Consider the following 16,819-nt stretch of genomic DNA (forward strand, 5'->3'; position numbering starts at 1 on the left):
ACAGGCCCGATGTCCATTGTGTATCCCTGGTCCTTTTGTGCCCGGCACGCGTTCCCCGAGAAGGTAATATACGAGCGGGTTACACCGACGTGTGGAAATTGCCTACGGAATATCAGCCGCCACTCTATATACTCGATATTTAATCATTTTCTTACCCCTGCTTTTTTTTGCCCATCACCAACGGTCGATGTATGTACGTCTATGTGTGTACGTAGAAAGGTGACAAGCACCAAAAAGCCCCACTCTGGAATCGGCTGACCTTGACGTATTTGTTGCCGATATTTTTGCGCCGTTGCGAGATTCGTCTCGTTGAGTAGTTACGTGGACATTTTTTAGGTTCAGGGCACTTTCTTGGTTGCTTGTTGTTTTTTTAAAATTTTTTTCAAATCGCAAATTTAACGTTAGAACGAAATAATTTATTGCGTAAACAAAAGTCACATTCAAAGTCTAACAAAAGTTACAACAACGCTATTTATTATTGATCACAATATTTACAAAGTCTGCCAACTTTCGGTTTTTTCGAATAACAGGACGTTAAATCAAAAATACTACGCAACTTTAATCGATTTAGACACCGCTGTAATCACATTGGCCTCTGAGTTTAAATTTTCGTCTCACTTTTGGCTGGGTGGTTTTTTTTCATAAAGTTTTCATTAATTTTTTTCAAAAATTCGTTATTTTCCATAAAAAAGGGAAATAAAATTCCGCTTGGGTACGTGTTCTTTTGATCGATGAAATACTTGCGAAAGGTTGAAAGAAGTTTAATGCCTGGCATCGTTTCGAAAAACACGACGTATTAATCGGGGGAAATTCAAAAAAAAAAATAAATAAATAAAAAAAAATGGATTTTCAAATTGAAGTAAAATTTTCGCGTAAGCTTATGTTCTCTACGAGAAATCGGCAAGAACATATGTATACATATACTATCGTCGAGACGCATTAAGAAGTACCTACCCTGGTCTGAAGCGAAGGGTCGTAAACATGAGCGGCAGCCTGCAGAGGTTGCATTTATATCGACATTGAGAGTCGCTGGTTGGTATAAATCTAAAAGTAAAACGAAACGTACGATGTAGGGTGGCAGTAGCGCAGGGACGCGTACAGCCGCGATGTAATATGAATATAATAATTTATGGTGTATCGGAGGCATCACTGCAAGGTGTTACCACGACCCCAGTCGACCCCGAACGGCACGGGGTCGTTTCTGAGTTGAGTTCACATCTCGCTGGCTCTACATACCAAATTCCTTTACCGCATAGCTACGCAGAAACAGCCCGAGTTGACGTAATAAACTAATGCCTTTTCCGCGGCGAATGCATTGCCCGGATTATTTATCCAACTCTAGGAAGAAATTTTTAACGGAGATATCTTCACGTTCCATTTTTGCTGGGATTTCACGTTTTCAGACTTATTATCATCAGGTTTTAAATAAAACGGTAGTTTAGAACGGGCAATTATCAAGATCTTAATGGGGGCCGAGAGAAGGTTGAGTTTCGCGCATGTCAGGCCTAAAACGGGATTTACCGGGGCTTCCATATTTTGAGATTTATTTTCATTTGGTTTCAAATGAATCGCCGCGTTTAAAAATCCGTTATCAAGATATTACTAGGGGCTTAGCATGGAAATCTTGGTTTCACGCAGATCGGGCCTAAGACAGTATTTACCGGGGCTTCCACATTTTCAGACTCATTTTCATCTAGTTTCAAGCGAATCACTAAACTTAAAAAGCACCATCAAGATTTCACTAGGGGCCCAGCTTGAAAACCTTGACTTTACGCAGATCAGGCCTCGGCTGGGCCCTACCGGGAATTTCATTTTGAGACTTATTTTCATCGGATATTAGGTGAATCAGCATGATTGAAAGGAGGAATTATCGAAGTCTTGCTAGGAGTTTAATACGTAAATCTTGGTTCCCCGTAGATCGGGTATAAGACGGAATTTACCAAGGCTTCCACGTTCTGAAACTTGTTTTTTATCAGATTTCAGGCGAATCGCAAAAATTGAAGAATTCATTGTCAAGATTTCACTAGGGATTTGGTATGAAAACCTCGGTTTGACGTAGATAAGGCCCCAAGTGGGTTTTGTCGTGGCTTCCACATCTCGGAATCACTTTTCTCTCAGAACTCAAACAAATTGATAAATTGAAATTTAAATATCAAACCCTGGGCTTTATCGGGGGCTTAATTGAACTAGCAATGTTTTCGAAACAATTAGCAACCTAATCGCCGCCGAAAAGAAATCACATATAGATTCTGTTCACTTGGCTACTAAAACCGGGGCTTCTTGAGACGGGAAAAAAATCAACTTTGAAGCCAAATCACTGGGAAGGATATCGGCCTTTCAAAACTATCAGTTATCCCCATTTATCCAATGATTCTTACCTACCGATCGCCTGGTTCGCGATATCGTTTTTCATCACGGTTTTCAGCTCGGGCATATACGCATAAGCAAGCGCTCAGTCGTCTAAAGAATATGAAATATTATTTTCGTCACAGGGCGGTGGCGGGGCGGTGCAGCAGAATGGCTGCAGGAACCGTAGGAGGACAAAAAGCCAAATGGCGCGTGTCGTTCGCGAAGCTGAGCGCCTGCAGCATCGCTGGAGCGTAACCATGCAATTTACGCAATTTACGCAGCGTCGTAAATCTGGGAAATTATACGACAGGTGGTGGCATACACTGTCGTCTTTTCCGGCCGACAGTCTCGACGTTTTCACCGCGTTCGGCATGTGTGTGCACTCCATACTCCCTGCGCTCCGTTATACAGTGCAAAACACACATTCGCAGACCGTATTTATTTTCGCAACCACCTCTATATACCCATGTCTACAATACATACGCAGTATGTGCACTCCAGTACGCGCTCTACGGAGTTTCGGTTTTTCCCGAGTTCCTCGGCGTCGTCAGGAAAGAACGAACGAACCCCTTCACCCTTCACCCTCTCCTCTCCTCTTCGTCTCTCTCTTTCTCTGCATTCGGCTGCTGCTGGCAGAAGGCTGGCATATGGCGCATTTACTCGAATAATAAAAACTAGACTAGCAATAAAAACCTGGCTTTTCCGGGCGTTCGCCTCGCGCACACAAACGTGTTTTCTACCCACTTTCCTCCCTCTTTATACCTCTCCCCCCCCCCCCCCCCCCAACTCACGTTTAACGTGTTGCTGCTGCGCTCAAGTGTATACAAGTGCTTCGTAAACCGACGCAACGCTGCATCACGGTAATACGAGTAATTGTTGTATGGGTACCTGCGTTATTTCACTACTCCAGAGGTGATGTTGAGAAAATTGTTTATGTCACAGACGTAAGTACACCGAGAGAATAAAGTCGTTGAAGCAGCTACGGTGAAATGAATATTTATTTGTTGCAATTCACGTTTCTTTTTGAATAGTTCAACCGAATGTCAATTTGTCAAGCTAACAAATCTCGAATTAATGGAAACAAATGTTCATTTCGCCACCGATGAGCGCACATCTAATTGATTCGACGACTTTTTTTTCTCTCACAAGTATATAACGGTGAGACGTGTAACACGTATCAGGAAGACCTTATATTCCCACACGTTTTCTCCAAGGTTCCAATTTTTATATTGTTATTATAATATTTTTACACGTTATAGGAACGGGAGTGAATGTAAAAGTCATGGGACGAGTACGCGTTGCAGCTTTAGCGAGTTTACGAGGGACGGGTGTAATGTATGTATGGGAATTACACCCCGTCCGTATATACGTCTAGGTCGTTTCATATGCGAACATGGTAAAACACGCCTATATGCGACCAACGTACGTACCTGCATACGTGCTATTTCGAAATTAATAACGCGCGGAGCCAGGCGACTAATTTGCATTTTATGAAATTAAAAACTTGACACGGCACACACGCGCACACATAGACGCGCGCTTTCGCATCGCGGTTGGAGAATTTTTCCACACCCTGTCAACACTGGGAAATTTGCTGAATATGGGGCAAGTGATTGAGCTGACGTTTTAAATGATGTTGTTTCAATTGCGCGCAGACTGCACGCACATATGCGAAATGTTTTTAAATTCAATTACAATGCGTGATTTGCTATGTTTTGTACCGTTAAGATGAGACGCGATTTTCTTATGACACGATCCACGATCTACGTGAACAAGAAGAAAACAAGCGGCTTTAGACTGGCCGTGAGCCGGCTTTCGAACTTCCCGTTTTTACATTGAAGGTTTCAAGTTTATAGAGGAAGAAAAAATTATATTCAATTCGAATTTCGAACTACAAATTCAGATTCGTGATCAACGATTTAAAGCCCTCGGATACCATATTGCATGAAAATATGACGATTTTTTTTTTTTTTTATTTTGAAATCGTGGAAGTCTGAGCTTGGATTCGTTATCGATGACCCGAAAAATCCCCGCCTACCAATTTCCACAGAAATTGGAATGTTTTTAGATTTTTTTTCCACCATATTCGATCGCCATTTGGGATCTCGCAATCTGACTTCAGATTCGTGATCAGCCACCCAAGAAACCGTCTAGTATCAATTTTCATCAACAACCAAATGTTTTTAATTTTTTTCTCAGCTTGTTGAATACACGAAATTTAAATTTTGCAAATTTGATCTTAGATTCGTGATCAACGATCCAAAGAACATCACGACACGAATTTTAATTCAAATCCGTTCATCCGTTCTCAAAATGTCATCATTTTTATTTGATCTTTTGGAATTTTGTTGTTTAAATATTTTAAAAAGTACCGAACCGATCAAAGCCAAAATTTGAGTATTTCTAAGTTTGGAAAAGCGACGTCGATTGAGACCGAAATCATTGAAATCCGGCAACTCGTGGTCAAATCAACTTTTCATTTTCGGAACGATTGCAACAACTTTCTTTTTTTCTCTGAAAACAGAGAAACGGGAAGTTGAAAAAATTACACGAGATAACAATTAAATCCGACTTATTATACAGTTTCCCCAGTGCTGATGCAATTCACCCATTTATTATAACAATAACGCATCGATCCGCTGGCGACGAATTACTTATGTCACATATTGTTATCAGGATGTGAAAATCAGTCGGCTCAATAGCCGGGAAGTGAGTAAAACGGTGCGCAGGGATATTTCGGGTGTTTGGGGATTACCTTCGATTGTGTATCGTTGTAATAGGGAAACGGGAGAGATGCTTGTTCCCGGAGGCAGCCTGGAGTTATGTCTAACCCTAAAGTGGTAACAATGGGTCCGGCGACCCTTGGATTATGGGCATTACCGTACAGCGCGGTGGTTTATCGTCCTGTTTACTCAACGCCTCGTACCGTTTGGATTTCGGCTTGTCGGCTATTAGCCCTCGGGATTTTATTCTTTTCTCCTGTTCCTTTTTTTTTTTTTTCCCCGTGTTATACTATACCTCATTGTGCGGTCAAAAAGTGGCCGACGATTATCGGTGCTAATCGTTTTTCTCTCTTTGCTTCTATTTTTTTTTCCATCCTCGTCATTTCTCTTCTGATAAATTAATCGCTGCGAACTTTTGGCGTTTTCAAAACGGACAATTGCAAATGTTTTTGAATATTATTGAGTCTCTAGATTCGAGTTTTTGAATTAGGAATCGAGACGATTATATCGAATTTATTGTACACGTACAATTTTCTTAATAATAATAATAATAATAATAATAATAATTCAAATTGTATTACAAATTTATGTTGACAATATGAGTTTCTCAGTGAGAGAATAAAAAGTAAAGGGATTGTGATAACGGTTTTTGCGTAATATCAATTTGTGCGTAAAGCAGTGTCAAAATTAATGATATTGTCATTAAAAACAAAAAAAAAAAAAAATGTATCCGATTGCGAAATAAAAATATCCGCGTGCGAATATTGTAAAGAGTAATTTGAGATACGATTGAGCGGCATGTTTTTAAATTCGAAAAAGCACAAAGCGGGGTCTTCCACCAATCTCCTTGCTAAAAGTAAGTAGCTGGTAAACGACGAGGACGAGAGGGTAGTCGGGGGTTAAATAAATAACGTTGACTCGGTTGGGAGGGGTGGTGGTGCGAGGGTGTGAGAAGCGTAAGTACACGAGGAATCAAACACTTAACCCTCCCCTTCTTCGATCTCCGGAGGGGCGAGTGGGGGGGGGGGGGGGGGGGAGGGGAAAAAGCGTGTCTCGAGTGAGAAAAATAAGAACGGGGGAGGGGGGAGGGTAGCAGCGGGTGAATAGAAATAGGAAGCGGGACTCGAAGGAGAGGATGAAGCCTCGGAGAAAGCTCCGGTATAGGACGACACTAAATTTCACCCCATTCTTCGACTGCGACAAAATCGGCGGGCAGCCCTCCGCGGCGCGTTCCTCTCGTTTCGGGGAAGCAACAGTTAAGTTTGCCACGCGCCCTCGAGTTCCTTCCACTTCCACCTTCCACCTTCTCCACCTTCCACCCTCGGTTCCAAAGCGGGGGTATATATCGTAGATGCCGGGGATTGATTCGTGAATATAAAGAGACTCCTTTCAGCGGCCCTCCTTTCTTCGCCTCTCCCCGGATACTCACCTCTTCTATTTTATCCCCCGCTCTTCGTCCCCGTTCTCTTCTTCGCATATACAGTTCCCTCAACTTTTCCAAAACGGGTAAAACGGACTTTCGCCACTCGCCGTGCGCAGGAGAAGCTACTTCCATATCCCCCCTCTCAATTCTCGCGGCGCTTTCCTCCGACACCCGCCACCTGCATTCGCGCGTCTCGCGAAAAGGCGACAGTTCCACATACCTACCGATAGTTTTCCTTATTTTCCATATTGTCAGACACGCTCCATTTACCCCTGCAACTTACCGTCGACGTATATACACCTATGCTCTCGATCGCTTTCAACGTCAGGCGACTGCTTTTTACACGATCTGTATATTCTACAAAGTCTACAGACACGTATAATACTTTCTACGAAAGTTTCATCCAGTTTCACTTGCATATTTTTCTCTACTACGGAATTATTACCGAGATAAGCTTTTCCTCGTTTTAAAATCTTTCAACTTTTATAGATTTCATTTGCGGTACGATAGATTAATTTTTTGTATTTCAAATCAATTCATTTATTCTTTCACATTTGAAATTTTACAAGAACGGATTTTCAATATCGGTAGAATAAAGGGCAGAACCGATTGAATTACGAGAGTGTCTCGACAATGGGTGTGCAGGAGAGTAGCGATTAGCGCGAGGGGTGTGACAGAGAGATGGGAGGGGGAGGAGTGAAGAAAGGAAGACAGCAACTGTAAGGGGGCGTCCGTTTCAGCCGTCATATTTCCTCCCTTACAATGGGATCCTAAAGCGTTCAATCAACGATTTTACAAGTGAAAATTATATTCAAAATCGAAGAAACGGGGATCCCGGGGGATGCATCAGGGGAGACGTCGTTTAAGGTCGGCTAATCCATCACACGGCTCTTTGGTTGTGGCTCTGGCGAATTTACACACCACCGGTGAAAGAGGAGCGTTTAGGACACATCCATTGTCGAGAAGGGAGGTTGTTCGCGAAGCGACGGGATGATATTTACAGGCGCGACAAAAATATCTCCTCTCCGAGGAGGTGAGGAGGAAGGAGAGAAAAGAGAAGAAAAGAAAAAAAAAAAAAATTGATAAATTGTAAAGAAAAGAGTGGGAAAACGGTGTAAAGATAGAAAATTTGTAAAAATCTAATACACCAATATTATTTCGTTTCATTCAAGCTTACCGACACATATATGTATACATTTGACATGTTTGAAATTTTCTTCACGCCCGCGGGATTAACTGCGATTTATAAAGTACCGTACCGCCGACATAAAGGACCCATTGACGTACCTTCAATGCGATTACAGTCCCATCGTTCGCTTCGCTGCCGTTAAAACTCCTGCGGATTTGCGGAATTCGTATATTATTCTTGAAATTATTATTTTTTTTTTTTTTGGTTATCCTCTCTTTTTCTTTTTTTCTTTCTCTCAGCTTTTACTTCTTCATTTTCTCCTTTTTTTCTCTGAAGTTATTCGGAACAATAGCAATTTTCCTTAGCTTGGAATATTGACAATTTCTCGGAAAATTAATTTGCAGCATTTAAGCGGGCTTCATTGAACAGCTCTAAAAGAAAGCAAGTGATGAGGTAAACGGAAGCAGTGGATTCAACTATCAACTCATGCATTTGTTTATTTGTTTATTTGTTACTTTATTACAGCATCTGCAGTTTCGTTACAGTACCATAATTCTATAAATACTTTGTACGAAGAAATATTATGAAACATCGTGTTTCTCGTTGTCAGTCTGCTCCGAATTGAAACGATGTTATTTTACTTTTAATCAATCGATGAAAAATAGTGTATTTAGATTTTTCTTTCCTCCCACGACAAACTGACACCTTCTTTCAAACATCGATTCAAATCAATTTACAATTAGCACGCTCTTAATTTTTTGACGTCGCAAAATGTATTCGCCACCCGTTTTTATTTGATTTTATTCTTTTATTTTTTCACCTCTTCTTGTGAAACAAACAAAGTGAAAGAAAAAATTTCATTCGCATCGTCAAGGTTTGATACCGTAAATAATGAAAAATAATTTTTAGAGTGATTAACTCAGCCGGGCTTTGTGATTCTGTCACAGCTGAAGTGGTGAACAAACATTTACGCGAATGAAAAATCAAGCACACAGTAAGAAGAACGATTTAATTTTTACCATGTTTGAAGTTTCCAAAAGTCGAAAAATACGAGCTCGCATTTTGTAGAATCGTTGTAGAATATTTATATTTGGTGGTTGGAGGATTAAAGAGACACACAAAACACGTTACTAGTTGAGAGAATTTTTCTCTTTTTTTTTTTTTTGTTTATCGAGAATACCGAATATGCGTCTGTAAGGTTTAAACAGAAACTCTATTTATCGCTTCACATCTGTGAATATTTTATTTTTCTACGAAAGGAGTGAGAACCACATTAATTTTTTTTCCTTATTCTATTTTTGGGTCGCGGCGTTTTTCGAGCTCGTCCATTTGCCTGTAAAATTTTTAAAAATTTTTTTTCACTTTCAGTTTCGCACCCTAGTGAAAAAGTAAATTTGACACATAGTTAACAAGTCCGAAAATACGAGATTGTTTGCATTGGAAATAAACAAGCATAAATGGAGAACGCCCCGGGAATTGGTGAAATTTGTCAGCTGACTCGGCAGCTGTGTTTCAGGATTCTACGGCTCTGTATATATACGTGTGTACGTACGCGCCTGTATAACGTATATAAAGCAGTAATTGTAATAATTTACCGATTGTGTCGAGGTATAATAGAATAAACCCCCGCCGAAGTGGGAGGGGCAGCTAAACCTACCTTACTCCGCATCCCTGGCTCATACAAACTCCACCTCACGTACGATTCTACCGGGTGATCACGCTCGGCAAACCAAAATTACCGATTCACCGTCTAGATTTTTACACGCCCGCACGAATCGCTCATCCTCGTGGTGTAAGAGAAAAAAAAAAAAGAAAAAAAGAAATACATTAAAAAAAAAAAAAAATTTCATTTCGCTTTCCGCGAAGCAAATCAATTCCGTTTGAATGTAAATTTTTTATATCTATAGGTATTAGAGAAATGTCGTTGATTTGCCACAGAAAGAAAGAAGTTTGATTTTATTAGATTTAAATTCGTAGGAATTATGCGCGGAGAATTGATAAATATGTAAACAAGAAATAAAAAGAAAACTACTGCCGAACACACTAAATCAAGGTATAGTTATTAATTCAACTGTTGGAAATCGGATTGTGAATTGTAGATACATCGATGACTGGAATATTCTTTGAAATAATGAGGATTCAATCGAGATAACTATATAATATAATTGTAAATTATTGCGAATCACAATCGAATTACGTATCAAGAATTAATTGTACGCGAAATTGTTGTAATTCGTTAACATTGTACATTGGCTTGTAGTTTGTCGTGTGCTTTCATTAATTTCGATTAAACCAAGTGAATTTTAATGATTTCTCATAGTTGTACGATCCTAAAATTGATAAAATTCCAAAGAACGGTTGAAAATCACCAAAAAACAGAGGAAAAATTGGTCACTGATCGAAAATCAACACGACAAGGTGAAAACGAATAAAAATTACTCAAAATCAATGCAGATGCATTGGAACAATCATTTGTTTGATTTTCAAGCGAATCACTGTCTCTCCAGCAATGCATTAAGAATTATTAAATCGATAATCTTTTTCCGATTAATCGAGTATAATCGACTTTTTTTCAAAATCGTTTTTGTTTTTTTACTCCCATGAACGATGCAATACGAACGATGTCTTGCATACTGATACACCTATTCGATTTAATAAGTGAAAGGCGAATGAATATTGTCACCCGAAATTGAAAAATATTTTGAAAGAAACTCGAAATTATCAAAAATTTATTCCGCCATTAGGACTACGTACTAAAATTTACGAAATTTTCGTTTCAAACACACCGTTTCAGAAAATACGAAATAATCGATTGATCGATTAATTTTTCACCGATTCAACCAAGTCATGTTCGATTATTTGTCTCAACTCAATTAATCGATGCATTTATTATTTTCAGCTCAATGGGCATCGCTGCAACGCGTAGAACTGAAATTTAAAAAATCGGTGCAGCCCGTGGCTGATTTATAGCGATCACCCGGTATGCGGAGGCATAAATTCGGGAGTCGAAGGGCGGGAGGGTGAAGGTGGGACATGTCACTGCTACAGGGGGTGCAGACTGCATCACATCGGCACGGGGGGTGCGCGTCTATATTCTTCCATTGTGCCGTGAGTATCGATCTTTAATCTATAACACGGGGCGAGACTGTATAGAGAGTTGTGTTGTAGATTTTACTCGTGACAGAGCAACACTCCGGTACATACAGCCGATTCCATTCTACGACACTCTCACGCTCTCTCTCCCTCCCTCTTTCTCTTTAATTCACCATTCCCGCGGTTCTCCATTCGCTGAGCAAACTTTCGCGAAATCAATTCCCCAGACGCGACAAAAGTGCGAATTGATATCGTGCGATGAAAATTTGTCGAAATATTTGCCCAAACTATCAATAATTCACAGTGGAGTGAAAATTAATTTCATGCCGATTGCAGTGACTGATTTTTCCCACACTTTGAACACCGGTATTCGATGTTTACCCGCCAAGTAAACGATCGTTGCTTTATCAAATTTTCACACGTGCAATATTATAACGATCAGTAATCCGTCTACGCCGTTTGTACATCTGCATAGATGAACGATAATCAGGGATTAAATATAATTATTTCGGTATTAACGATTAGGCGGGTCAGTGCGAGGATCGATTATCGACGATAATTGGATTAATTACGCTATATTTTCCGCGCTGCAATCACCGGTCCAGATTACTGTTTACGAATATATAACAACAACAACAACAACAACAGTAACGACAGTTTTGCGATAATAACAGTGGTCGACAAAATTTTGCAACAAGGATGGTGCTTACTTATTTTTAAATACATATAATCTATCCTCGTTATAAAACTATATTTATTTTGATTGGATCAGGTCTATTTTTTGTGTTACAGCTGCTACAAGTAAAATTGAATGCTTATCGTTTTGATTTACCTTTTTTGATTCAGGGTATTTTATTCACTGCAAGTACCAGTTGATTGGTTACAATAAATGACAAAACACCCTGAATCAAGGAAGATAAGTCGAAACGATAGACATTAAATTTTACCGTAACACAAAAAGCTGTAACACAAAAACTAAACCTGGTCGAATCAAAAAAAAAAAAGAAAATATACTTCTAGAATGAAGGTAGATTATAGATATTTAAAAATTAGTAAGCACCTTCCTTGTTAGAAAATTTAGTTGACCAGATAACTGTAACATTACGTATAACGTAATTGTTGTTGATAAAAACAGTATTTTTAAAGAAACTAAAAAAATCAAATTAGAATAAAACTGCTCGTATGTAAAATATTCGAATATCAATTCCATTACACTGAACGTCGTTCCTACCATAATCGGTGAAAAGTTTTCACGTTTCACACAAAACGTGAATTTTTGTCAACCGGTGTAATTTCGCCAATAATAATGCAGGGTGACCGGCAATATTGCTGAAAACCGAAACGAGTCACTGACCGGCTTTTACGCAGGGTCTTCGGCTCATCGAAGATTGATTCCTGAGGTGGCCGCGGTTCGGAGGTAAGCCGAAACTCGAGGGCGATTTTGGGTCCAAGTGCACGGGGATGTGAGGCGTCTATCAATATTCAAATATGCTAAACCGAGGGCTGACCTACAGCCTTTACATTCATGCGAGGGTAAAACACCCTCTACTCACTTCGGGGGCTCTCGCGTGTTTCTTTATCTTCGTTCGTTCTTTATTTTTCCTTTTTTTTTTTTTTTTTTTTTCTCTCGAGCTTTCGCAAAAATTCCAACCTATGGAAGACTGTCCGCAGAAACGAAGAGGTAAAACTATAGTCAATTTCATCGGATGGATTTTTGGAATCCGGCCAATAGTAACGGCTCTGCGTATAACTCTGTTTTTTACTTTTTTTAGTTCTCTCTCTTTCTCTCTCTCTCTCTCTCTCTCTCTCTCTCTCTATTCTCTGGGTTGTTTTCTTCGGCTGCGCAGGTTTCTCCCCGGTAAATAACGATCCGAAAAATATTTATGCCCGGTGTTTCACCCGGCCCACAGTTTTAGGTGGGTGTTAATTTAGATTTGTTCTTCGTCGCTACGAATTGCCTTTCCGTGTTAGGACAAGGGTCTCGTTGTTGCTCACGATCAGCCCCCCATGCAACAAACATACGTGTATACGTGTAAGGTTAATTAATTCGTACAGGGGGCCAATGTCCGGTCCAGTCGACCGCACGATCTATTACGATTAGCTAAATAGAACGGGTTAATGTTTGCCTTGGAATAACAAAACAAAGCCGGTCGGTATACCTGCAGGAACAACCTACAGGCCGGAGGCTCGATTCGGGATTATAATTTCGCCGGCTATCTCGACCTGCACTCGATACGTAAACCGAATTTCATTTCCGGTGTTATCTGCATCTGACGGCTCTTTGCGCCCCCGAGTAGTCAGGTTATATCGGGCCGAATTTAAACTCTGATTGACATACTCGAGTGGTCGACAAATTTATATGATACAAATAGCGTAAGAGTGTGCATTAGGGTGGTTCATTTTTTAAACTGTTTTTTTCTTTTTTTTTTTCAACGTCGCACTCGAAAATTTGTGTCGAATGCTGACAAAAAAAAAAATTGTCTTAAAACCTGGAGGAGGTAGGAGAATATTTAGAAGTCGCTATCAATTATTTTTATATTTTTTATTCATTTTTATGTATACACTTTTCGAACTTGTATGTATATTAGTTTATATTTATTTTTTTGTATCGTGGTGCACTTAATCATTGCTCATAAACCTCTAGATATTTTACTACGTTATCCAAGTTTCGCGATAAGTAATTTTTTTTTGTATAGTATTTGATACAAATTTTACGAGTGGCAGTTTAAAAAAAAAAAACAATTCAAAAACAAACCTTCCTCCTGTGCATATTTTCACCGCATTGTGTCTAGGAATTTGAGACTCCTCGCTGTGCTAACCTCGAGTATTTTCGAAAGCTTCCAAGTGTCGACGGAGCTCTTTTCCCAGGGGTGGACAATGACTGCTGGCCCTGATTATTCATGGGATGGGTTTGGCGTTGGCGATCCGAGGCGAAGGCACGGTGCCCGAGGACAATCGGCTGCGGGAGTCGTGACGGATCGACTACCTGGCGAGGTGTCGTAACTGGACGTTCGCCAAGCCAGCCATAATACCGGGACTGGATTGGACCTCCTGTGGAGAGTCTAGTCACCCCGAGGTGGCTACCAGTGCATAGATGGTATCGTCGCCATCAGCTCTAAAGCCTACCGATTAGAGCCGCATCAACAACTCTGGGTCGTCTTAGGTGTGTATGTTTGAAAAATTTGCCCCGACATTCAGCGATTGTGAATGTATCTTCGGCATTCTCTTCACCGGATGCCAGTAAGCTTGTGACAATAGAAAGACAGGATGTATTATCGTCTGTTGATAGCGAATGATCGGGGTCGAATTCAGTTTTATGAAAAAATTTTACGTCCTCATCGAGATATTACAAGAAATCTACTTAAGGGGTAGTTTTCAACCCTGAAACGGCCGAGTTGACAGATGATTGAAACACATGTATAATGTTTTATCATGTACTACTACGTATCAGAGAATGAGGAACATTGGTGAGGTACATTCGGGGCACTTTTCTTGGAAGTGGAAGTGCTTCGGACGCATGAGGAACATCAGAAACGGACAATGGTGACTGAGATATTTCTTTCCCGGGTAACAGAAGCAAGGCCCCAAGGTTATTACCGGTTCCGAAGAAGCGATTCCTGACACGAATGATCGAACGCTCAGGTTCCAGGACGTGGTGCGGAAGAGTAAGGAAAGTAAGTCGAAGGAGTCAACGAAGTGAAATGACGAGTGAGACCTCCCATAGCCAGTGTTGTGGTCCAGAAAGTAATCTGGTCGGAAGAAATTAGTATCGTAGATTAACACCGTCGGAAATTGAACTCGCACCGGGACATTATACGCTCAGTCATGAACTGGTGGGTACATTAAGTCTGTATTGAAGAGTCGGCGGAAGGCGTGGTCGGTGAAATTGGATTTAAAAAAACGTCGTGAGATACCGTCCAAGTCGGCGAGTTGGCTCGTAGACAAGGCGGGGAATCCGAGTCTCTGTCACTCTTGGTTCTCCGGAGACCGATCCCGAAGAAGGGGGATCAGCACGGACCGTGAAACCATTCCAGATCGCTGGGCCCGATATCGCCGGGATCGGTGAACAATGCGGGGTCCAGCCCAGTGTCCCAGTCATGTGGAGTTGCAGGCGCAGCGGTTAGATTTTCGCAAATCCCTGTTTGCGTTTTTCTCCTCTCTACTTTTTCCTTTTTTTTTTCTTTTTGGCTTTCTTTTCTCTTCATCATTTTTTGTGTCCCTCTGCTTACTTTTTGTCCCTCTTGTCAACGGTTGCGTGTGCAACGTTTCGCATTCGCTGCGTCTGTGTATACCTCTAATGCTCGAGTCGCTAATCCCTGTTTACATAAACCGGCATATGTCACAACTGTTTACGCTTCTATTTTTCGATCCGATCTCGGCTTGCGGGACACACGGGGAACTCGGGAACTCGGGAACTCGGGAATGGGATCCCTCCGGCTAGCTGATGCTGCTGCCTCCCTCGACCTCCTTTGTACTCTTAAAGAGACGTCGCTTCGTGTCACTCCTGTCACGGTCGAGTGGATCCGATCCGCACACCGACCCCTGGCTCTTCTCCCCTTTACACGACACACTCGTTCCTGCTCCTGGGCTTCCTCCTCATCGCCGCGGGCTTTCCAACTCCTCTCAATCTTTACCGGTATATACCCATTCGAACGTCTTCCGTGATCGTAGACGAATACAAATGCCTCGCTACTTTATTTTCATTTATATATTTTTTTTTCCCTTCTTCTATCATTTTGGCTCCTTTATTTTTCATTTCTTCCGTTTCTTAAATCTCTTCTTTGTACAATATATACATTTTACGAAATGTAATTCGTCGTTCAGCTCGAAAGTGTTTCCTACACGTAGTTTCTTCTATTTCTAACCACACCGTGAAAATTTCAGCGTTCCGAACAACATCCGCACGGTTGAAAACATGTTTTACTTGTCCCAAAATGTCTCCAAAAATATTTCTGCCAATCCAACCGTAAGACCGGTTAATGTTGCGCGTTTACTGGAAAATTGTGTTCATTTTTTGAGATTTTGATAACAGGTTTTACAATCGATACAACAACAAAAATAATGTTGATTCAACGAACCTGAAATATTAAAATCCTAAACGTAATAACTGTTGCAACGCGGGACCTGACATTTATAAAATGTTAATTTTATATTATTATCTTGTTGATAATAACACGGAATTCTTACTCTTTGCCATTCCACTTGGATTACATTTTGATTCTGTATGAATCTTCTGCTGAAAGTAACTCCTTACAACCGTTGGATTTTATTATTTTAATCATGCTTCATGTAAAGTTAACATATTTATGGTTTTTGAATTTACACGTTCATAAAATATCGTACGATACTGTTGAACGGGTTGAAATGAAATTGATAAACGCTGCAGTTTTGCACGTTCTCTCGACGTATTTCTGCTCGTTAAAATCCGACTAATTCAGTAAAGTATCCTATTCCATCGCAGCTCCGCGATTGATCTTACAGCAGGTAAGAGGGCGCAGGTAACTTGAGGGTTCCAGAATGTTTAGAAAGTGGTGAAAAAAGAGAAACGAGTCGGAGATTTCAGTCTCTAAGAAACGAGCGAAACTGGAGTGGCTATTTTATACATTGCGAGCGAAGTTCATTCGCTGCGAAGATGCCAAACTGTATATATACATACATCGTATGCGTCCCTGTATATACGTGTCCGTGTGTTACGTATGTGTGTACATGTATATACTCATTCGCCCGCCTTTAATACTTGCGGTATTCCCACAGCGAGTGTAAATACCAATACAGGAAAGAGGAAAGATAACGCCGCCTCGACTACTACGCTTGCTAGCTACCCCGGCGGCCGCAAAGCACTAACTTATTATACGGAATATTATCTCTCCTTAATAAGACTCTTCCCTCCTTTGCCTCTGCCATAGACGTTGCCTTTGCTTTTGCCTTTGCCTTTGCCTTTGCATTTGCCTTCTGCCGAAACCAACGACAGTGTCTTTCCGCACTTTCGCATTTGCTTCGCCGGAACTCGAAAGTACTGCTTATTTTTCTTGATTAACTCGAGTTGCTGGAGATTGTCTCCTCGGCGAAGAAAAGCTGGCGGTAAGAAACAACGGTGTGGTG

The 16,819-nt window shown here is 40.8% G+C and overlaps 1 protein-coding gene across 2 annotated transcripts in view; it reads left to right on the plus strand.

The window, feature by feature from the left end:
• Nucleotides 1-10,656: 10,656 nt before the first annotated feature.
• LOC107217539 overlaps nt 10,657-16,819 on the plus strand; it is a 53,355-nt gene continuing 47,192 nt past the window's right edge. For both annotated transcript variants that reach the window (XM_046737215.1, XM_046737216.1), the window contains exon 1: nt 10,657-10,732. The gene's annotated coding sequence lies outside the window, so the exon portion shown is untranslated. The remainder of the gene's footprint in view (nt 10,733-16,819) is intronic.

Source organism: Neodiprion lecontei, chromosome 4 (assembly GCF_021901455.1).
Source record: "Neodiprion lecontei isolate iyNeoLeco1 chromosome 4, iyNeoLeco1.1, whole genome shotgun sequence".
NCBI lineage: Eukaryota > Metazoa > Arthropoda > Insecta > Hymenoptera > Diprionidae > Neodiprion > Neodiprion lecontei.